The sequence below is a fragment of the Oncorhynchus gorbuscha genome, linkage group LG12 (genome assembly GCF_021184085.1).
Source record: "Oncorhynchus gorbuscha isolate QuinsamMale2020 ecotype Even-year linkage group LG12, OgorEven_v1.0, whole genome shotgun sequence".
NCBI lineage: Eukaryota > Metazoa > Chordata > Actinopteri > Salmoniformes > Salmonidae > Oncorhynchus > Oncorhynchus gorbuscha.
Genome location: NC_060184.1, coordinates 24,991,012 through 25,000,730, shown reverse-complemented (window position 1 = coordinate 25,000,730; position 9,719 = coordinate 24,991,012).

The window sequence follows — 9,719 nt, the reverse complement described above, 5'->3', positions numbered from 1 at the left end:
TGCAATAACTAACCGCTACCGTAAATAAAGCACATTAAAGCAAACATACACTGGAATGTTTAATGACACGTTTTAATTATATTGTTACTTTCAGTGTATACTCCAATGACATAGTTGAAGTGGGAAGTTTACATACACCTCAACCAAATACATTTAAACTCAGTTGTTTCACAATTCCTGACATTTAATCCTAGTAAAAATTCCCTCTTAGGTCAGTTACAATCACAACTTTATTTTAAGAATGTGAAATGTCAAAATAATAGTAGAGATAATGATTTATTTCAGCTTTCATTTCTTTCATAACATTCCCAGTGGATCAGAAGTTTACATACACATACACATTAGTATTTGGTAGTATTGCCTTTAAATTGTTTAACTTGGGTCAAACGCTTCGGCTAGCCTTCAACAAGATTCCTACAATAAGTGCGGTGAATTTTGGCCCATTCCTCCTGACAGAGCTGGTGTAACTGAGTCAGGTTTGTAGGCCTCCTTGCTTGCACACGCTTTTCTATTGGATTGATGTCAGGGCTTTGTGATGGCATCTCCAATACCTTGACTTTGTTGTCCTTAAGCCATTTTGCCACAACTTTGGAAGTATGCTTGGGGTCATTGTCCATTTGAAGACCCATTTGCGACCAAGCTTTATTAACTGATGTCTTGAGATGTTGCTTCAATATATCTCCATAATGTCCCTCCCTCATGATGCCATCTATTCTGTGAAGTGAACCAGTCCCTCCTGCAGCAAAGCACCCCCACAACATGATGCTGCCACCCCTGTACTTCACGGTTGAGACAGGGCCATGTACCGTGAAATCTTGGGTGAGTACCTACTTCCCTCAGCCAGGGCATTGAAAATGGGTCGTGGATGGGTATTCCAGCATGACAATGACCCAAAACACATGGCCAAGGCAAAAAAGGAGTGGCTCAAGAAGAAGAACATTAATGTCCTGGAGTGGCCTAGCCAGTCTCCAGACCTTAATCCCATAGAAAATCTGTGGAGGGAGCGGAAGGTTCCAGTTGCGAAACGTCAGCCTCGAAACCTTAATGACTTGGAGAAGATCTGCAAAGAGGTGTGGGACAAAATCCCTCCTGAGATGTGTGCAAACCTGGTGGCCAACTACAAGAAATGTCTGACCTCTGGGATTGCCAACAAGGGTTTTGCCAACAAGTACTAAGTCATGTATTGCAGAGGGGTCATATACTTATTTCCGTCATTAAAATGCAAATAAATGTATCAAATTTTTGACATGCGTTTTTTCTGGATTTTGTTGTTGTTATTCTGTCTCCCACTGTTCAAATAAACCTACCATTAAAATGATAGACTGATCATTTCTTTGACAGTGGGCAAATGTACAAAATCAGCAGGGGATCAAATACTTTTTTCCCTCACTGTAGGCCTTGAAATACATCCACAGGTACACCTCCAATTGACTCAAATGGTGTCAATTAACCTATCAGAAGCTTCTAAAGCCATGACATAATTTTGGGGAATTTTCCAAGCTGTTTAAATGCACAGTCAACTTAGTGTATGTAAACTTCTGACCCACTGGAATTGTGATACAGTGAAATTAATCTGTCTGTAAACAATTGTTGGAAAAATTACTTGTGTCATGCACAAAGTAGATGTCCTAACCGACTTGCCAAAACTATAGTTTGTTAACAAGACATTTGTGGAGTGGTTGAAAAACGAGTTTTAATGACTCCAACCTAAGTGTATGTAAATGTCTGACTTCAACTGTATAACAACATTTTAATGCGAAGCACGGTAAACTATGAGGTCTGCAGAGAATAATTGCTCCATATAATACTTATTGTATTGGCGCCAGGCGTATTGTTGGGGTCACAGTTGCTGTCTATTGCTGACACACTCATTTCACAGGCCCATCTGTAGCATCTAAGACACGTCTATACAACTGAACCCCCAGATACACTCCGTTCTTCACCAATACACTTTCCATGAATAGCCCAAAACATATGAGGGCAGATTATTTGCCAGGGGTCAGCATGTCATTTGAGCACCATTTCACTGGTTTCAGTTTCCCTTGTACTGAAAGAGTTGAACAATAACTGCTATTTGGCCCCATTGAATGTACATAACTCTAAACCCTCAGACTCAAATTATGAAAAATGTGACGTCACCTCATTAAAGAGATCCTACACTTATTTCCACGAGCCACCTCAATTACCATAATCTATTGCATTATTTTTCAACAAACTGCAAGACTGCCACCACTAATGAGTAACGACTATGAGTGAAACTTGTTTTTGGTTGCCTTGGTCACGTTATGTGGCTGCTGCTCGCTGGGAAAACAGACCTGGTGATTGTTTGGCCTCTTTATGAGCTAATGGCTGTCCTTTACCCTTGGTGTCTGCTGACTGCGTGGTGGAAAAAAGGCCCTCTGTCTGGGTGTCTACAGCTGGCAGACAGGCCTTTAGCTTACAGCAGCTTACAGCAGGCCCATGCCACCACCACCACACCATGTCACGCTGCTGGCCTGGCTTGGCTGACAACTGGACTGGACCGCCCCTCCAACCCCTGACAGACAGACACATAACGCTCCATGGATACAATTACCAGCCATGAAAAACAGTAACTTCACATGGAGGTAAAAGTAAAAGTCCACTATAAAAGTCAGTGAGAAGGACTAGTACGAGCGATGGAAAGTTACATATAATGTGGACGTCTGTAGGTATGAGCGTGGAGCTCCTGTGACATACCACAGTCAAGTGTTGGTCTGAGCTGTCAGCTGCCTGGTGATTGTTGACAAGAGTAAAAGTCCTGGATTTTAAGACAGCCATATTGGAATATCATCATCCTGCCATTGCCTACTAGCTAGCTTTAGGCTGACATGGTATAGTATTGTGCTGCTAGGATGTTTTTGGTTGTGAAAATGCACATTACACTATCAGTTGCCAAGTGTTAATAGATGGCTTTATAAGATTTCTGTCTTTTCTGAAAAACACTATCTTATCGTCAGTCTGGAATAACAGCTGCATGTAACACAAGGAGACAGATAAGGTGACCTTTTCTCACAAGGAGACAGATATGGTGACCATTTCTCACAAGGAGACATATGGTGACCATTTCTCATGCAATATTTTATAGCATATCAGAGTCCCTTCTTACACTTTGTGGGTCCTACAATACATGGGGGGTGAGAGAAAGAGGAAAATATTGCCATGACGGGGGTACACAGGATAATCCATTTCTATTAAAGGTCCAATGTAGCCGTTTTTATCTCAATATCAAATCATTTCTGAGTAACAATTTAGTACCTGACTGAGATTGTTTTTAATTAAAATGGTAAAAAGAAACAAAAATAGCTTCTAAGAAATGAGCAATTTATCAAGCAAGAATTTAGCTAGGACTGTCTGTGTGTAGTCTGAGTAGGGAGAGGAAAACTGAAAACTATCTGTTATTAGCAGTCAGGTTTGGAACTATATTTATTATTGGCCCATTAACTACTTCAGCGTGATGTCACCAGTCAGGCCAAAACTCCACCCCACTGAAATTACGGGCAGTCTTTTCAAACAGCCCTTACACTAAAATGGCAATATAATAATTTTCACAATATCACAGTATTATTCCAACCTCAGCGTGGAAATAAACACTACATGACCAAAGGTATGTGGACACCTGCTTGTCAAACATCTCATTCCAAAATCAAGGGCATTAATATGGAGTAAGTCCTCAATTTGCTGCTATAACAGCCTACACTCATCGGGGAAGGCTTTCCACTAGATGTTGGAACATTGCTGCGGGCACTTGCTTCCATTCAGCCACAATACCATTAGTGAGGTCAAGCACTGATGTTGGGCGATTAGGCCTGGCTCGCAGTCTGCGTTCCAACTCATCCCAAAGGTGTTCGATGGGGATGAGGTCAGGGCTCTGTGCAGGCCAGTCAAGTTCTTCCACACCGATCTTGACAAACCATTTCTGTATGAACCTCTTTTTGTGAACGGACACTATGCATTGGGGATGGTAGCGTTCTCCTGGCATCTGCCGAACCCAGATTCGTACGTTGGACTGCCAGATAGTGAAGTGTGATTCATCACTCCAGAGAAAGCGTTTCCACTGCTCCAGAGTCCTATGGCGGCGAGCTTTACACCACTCCAGCCGATGCTTGGCATTGCACATGGTGATCTTCGGCTTGTGTGCGGCTGCTCGGCCATGGAAACCTATTTCATGAAGCTCCGGACTAACAGTTATTGCCCATGTTTGTCTATGGAGATTGCATGGCTGTGTCCTCAATTTTATACACCTGTCAGCAAGGGGTGTGGCCAAAATAGCCAAATCCACTAATTTGAAGGGGTGTCCACATACTTTTATATATATCGTGTTTAGAAAACACAGGAAAATCTCATTTGTGACGGCACTGGGCCTTCAAGTTCTCCCATTTCTTTAATAAAGATTATTGCTGTTGAATGAAAAGAAATAACTTCTTTCTAATTCTCAGTTCAAACACAAAAACTGAAAAGTAAGAGGGCGTTGTGCTTTTGCTCTGGTGAAAAACACAATGTTTGCCAGAATAAACTGCACCAGATGTTCAGTCAGGAAGCAGAGCCAAGTTTTTTCTCTCCAGGTGGAATACATTTCACACATGTATTTTCTCACTCCTGTGCATAGTAAAGCAGCTGTCTCTGCAAAGGTAAAAGTTCTTTCCTCCTATTTAAGTTTTCCAAATGCCATTGACAACCCGGTTGCAACAGGGGACGCATGACATGGTACTTGACTACCTGAGAAGTGGATTTAATGACATGTGACATGCTAATGATTTTCTCCTTTAACACACCCCAATGGATCACTGTTTACCAGAGAGCAGGCTGAAATAGGGGAAGCGACACCTGCAGTCACTCTTGCCAATCCAAGTCACAATGGCAACTTTACAAGCTTGCAATAACGTGAACATTAAATATTTGACAATGGGTTATTGTCTATCTGAAATGTGCCTTCTACCAATAATAACTTTCATTCACACAGTCTGACAGAAGACAAATGTCTGTTTTGGACACTGACAAAAACACATCAGATTATATCAATGTTGACTGATATGTCTCACAGAATAACCTTTGAATTTATCAAGGATCAGGCATGGTACATTTCACTATGTCAACACAATGTGTGTCAGATACTTGGATCCACCTCACTTCTTCTCTCTTACATCACACATTCCCACCTGTTGCTATTATGAGTAGTGAGATACGTACGTCGATTGTTCTCATAGAGACTCCAGGGATTGATCCCTACCATAATGTCATATCCAGTCTGGCCATTGAGGGAGGTGACAGAAACATCAGGAGACACTACCTTACCTGGAATCTGACATCATCAATGGAACCCATTACAGATGCAGCTGTTTAAATAGACTGTTCTGAGACCTGCGTTATTAAAGCTGATCAAACAGTGGTCGAGTCAACGCTTTTAGAAAGTCTGTACATAAAACATGACAGAGATTGAGAACGGCATCATTCTACTGTGTGCTGGTGATTCTTTGTAAGAGCAATGGGACTACTATTGTAGTCTATAATACATGGTTTAGATGTTCTCACTGGAAGTATTAAGAACATAGCACAATCCTAATGGTTCTTCTACCTCCTCTTCTAGCTCTGTGGGTCAAAGGTCCATTCAGTTCAATGGTATTTCAGAGTAGGACATTTAATCTTGTGTGGCAGGATATTTCACCTTGTGTACTCAGAGACCTACCCTCTCTGAGTGACATTTACACTCCAGCTAAGCTTAAATTTTATGACCCCTTTAGCTGACTGAAACCACACATGTAGAGGACTGTGACCGTTCTGAACTTGAGCATTTCACAAGGGTCGACCCTCATTACAGTATCCAATGCTATTTCTTAAAGCTGTAGGAAAAGCTACGGCGGCAGAATGTCCTCAGAGGTTTCAAATGTGCTCTGACGGTCTTGTTATTTAGACATAAACCGTCTTGTTATTTCAATCTGTAATGAAATATATAAATGGAGAACTAAATGAAAGTATTATCTATTTGTTTGCGTTTCATGACAGAGAGAACAATATAGGTCTCTAATGATTAAAACCATATTTTTGGAGAGAAATAAGCATTGCATCACTCTATGCAAATCCCTAGTGCCAAATTGGAATATTGAAGCAACGTCCCAAAAATACAACAAGGAGAAACAAAGAAGTCAGCGTATGTATAGCACTGCCAAAGACTGGAAACGGTTCATTCATATGTGCTCTGACCGTCTTGTTATTTCAATCTGTAATAAAATATATAAATGGAGAACTAAATGAAAGTATTATCTATCTCTCCAAACATATGGTTTTAATCATTAGAGACCTATATTGTTCTCTCTGTCATGAAAACAAACAAATAGATAATACTTTCATTTAGTTCTCCATTTATATATTTCATTACAGATTGAAATAACAAGACGGTCAGAGCACATATGAATGAACCGTTTCCAGTCTTTGGCAGTGCTATACATACGATGGTGTTTTTCCTTGTTGTATATTTGGGACATTGCTTCAATATTCCAATTTGGCACTAGGGATTTGCATAGTGTTTCAATGCTTATTTTAATTAAGTCTAATAAACAATGTGTCAAACATTATTAATCACTATGTAATTGGGTACTTGAGATCAAATGACACTGTAAAATAAATATTTGATTTCATTTGGAATGACTTTTCTTATTTTACCAAGCTGCGGGAAAATAGTCCTGTAATTTCATGCTCTGAAAGCCGATATGTTTTGTTTACGTTGTTATGATCTGTGAACAAGGGCACCCACTTATCCTCAACAAGAAACTCTAACATTCAATTTGACCAAATAGCTCAATCTCGTAGTAAATGAACCTATTTTCATTGTAATTTTGCAGTGACATGTTTTCGTCTAAACAGGTTGTCCAAAAGTGGTCTCTAATTTCCCGCTTAGGTTTGGACCCAGATGGCTTACATCTGCTCTACACTCTGGGAGACATCTTGGAAGGGTCTTTCTTTGGTCAGGTCATATTGCTGACCATACTCCACAGTTCAGCTACAAAACATTGACTTTGGACCACTCTATTCTTACCCCTTCTTAAACGCTATGGTTTCCAAGTGCCCTTCCTTTCAATAACAAATGTAGAAACATATGCATCAAAAGTCATGATAATTTATTATTCCCAGTTATTAAATACCATTATAAATGATAAATTAAAGAATAGTTTATTCCTGTATTGAGAACTTGCCAAGTGTTTTCACTAAAAGACGCTCCAAGTTACTGTCAATTACTTGTCCTCCAAGAATAAAAAATTAAAAAAGTCTTCCAAAAGTTGAGATACAATAAAACCACAAAAATATAGTGCGCCTCAAATAAGAACCTTCTCAAAATGGAGCTTTTTTGTTAGATGTTAATAGGTAGATACTGTTGGTTTACTTGATACGGATTTAGCGGACTAAAAGTCAGACATTTTTTGCATACCTCAATCCTATTACTCCACTCCTGTCAGGAGAGGCATGCATTCCCTACTGTTTTCCACTGATTTGATTATTCATATTCTCACGGTCTGGATTGTGGACGATGCAACCAGAGAATTATTTCTGAAAGGTATGCACACCCTGAGCCAGGTCAAAGACATAAATCCCATCATCAAACAAAACCATATTCCACTGACAATTCCACAATAGAAGGGTGGGCAATGGAGAGTGAGACATGCAACCATACTATGCATTCCAGTCTAAACATGTTGTATATTGTGAAACAATATCAATCAAGTATCATGTGAGGACAGTTGAAGTTAAACAAAGAATGATTCACATTTTCCCCCTGCTCTTAAAATGGTCCTGAATCCAAACCATCCAGAGTTCATGGGAGGAGTGCTGTAAATTGCTTCTTCATTTCCTTGTCTTAAGAATAACAATGTCTCTCCAGCATGCAGACCTTACAAAGTCCAGCTAGACTTTAGAAATGAGTCCCTGCTTTACAGTGAAGCAGTGGCACCTTGATTCAATATGGCAACTCAATCAAAGGGGGGATGTTAGCAATTACATACGTAAAAAAAAACCTGTAGGTAACGTAACAAGAATAAGTCAATTGGATGAACATACCACCACCACCACCACCACAGGCAGTGGTTATCTGATGCTAGATAGCAATTAGTAATTTGTTAATATCTGCTTGTGTTTGTGCCGTTCCTGATCCTAGACATTGGGCTGGTAGATTTTCACTACTGTACACACTACAACTGTGGGAACACTAATCCAAGAGGCCTCCTCCTCACAGCAATTTAGGAAGAATGGAAGTGTTGGATAGAGCTTCGGGGTCTGGGCCTCTCCCCCCCTCCTCCCAGGCGTTTTCTGCTGAGTTCATCATCTGTGGTTGCCTGTTTGGAGCCCATGGGGAGGGGAGGGCCATGACTGGCAAGGGGGGCTAACGCCACCCAGATGGAGCCACAGCAGCGCGGGGAAGGTGGTCAGGACCTGTTAAGACAGCTGTGTGTTTCTCTGTACTATTATGGGTGGTGGTAACGTCATGTTATTATTATTATTGTAAAGGTTGAACATTGTGAAAACACCCAAAGCTCATACGAGCCAGACAATCAGGAGAGACAAAGCGAGGCTTGACTGAGCACTCAAGATTCCACTATAAAGTTGTTGCAAAACTTGAGAGACGGCCTGACTGCAAAACAAAGGCCTCAAAACAACTTCACACGGATGTTTATATGTACTCCAGTGGAGGCCGATTTCCCTGCATGCACTTCCTTCCCCGAGTATACCAAACATTAGGAACACCCTCCTAATAATAATAAATAAATAAAACATTCACTTTGACTTTATGGCGTATTGTATGTAGGCAAAAATGTGGAAAAAGTTAAGAGCTGTGAATACTTTCCGAAGGCACTGTAAATATACACTGCTCAGAAAAATAAAGTGAATACTTAAACAACACAATGTTACTCCAAGTCAATCACACTTCTGTGAAATCAAACTGTCCACTTAGGAAGCAACACTGATTGATAATAAATGTCACATGCTGTTGTGCAAATGGAATAGACAAGAGGTGGAAATTATAGGCAATTAGCAAGACACCCCCAATAAAGGAGTGGTTCTGCAGGTGATGACCACAGACCACTTCTCAGTTCCTATGCTTCCTGGCTGATGTTTTGGTCACTTTTCAATGCTGGCGGTGCTTTCACTCTAGTGGTAGCATGAGACAGAGTCTACAACCCACACAAGTGGCTCAGGTAGTGCAGCTCATCCAGGATGGCACATCAATGCGAGCTGTGGCAAGAAGGTTTGCTGTGTCTGTCAGCGTAGTGTCCAGAGCATGGAGGCGCTACCAGGAGACAGGCCAGTACATCAGGAGACGTGGAGGAGGCCGTAGGAGGGCAACAACCCAGCAGCAGGACCACTACCTCCGCCTTTGTGCAAGGAGGAGCAGGAGGAGCACTGCCAGAGCCCTACAAAATGACCTCCAGCAGGCCACAAATGTGCATGTGTCTGCTCAAACGGTCAGAAACAGACTCCATGAGGGTGGTATGAGGGCCCGACGTCCACAGGTGGGAGTTGTGCTTACAGCCCAACACCGTGCAGGACGTTTGGCATTTGCCAGAGAACACCAAGATTGGCAAATTCACCACTGGTGCCCTGTGCTCTTCACAGATCAAAGTAGGTTCACACTGAGCACATGACAGACGTGACAGAGTCTGGAGACGCCTTGGAGAACGTTCTGCTGCCTGCAACATCCTCCAGCATGACCG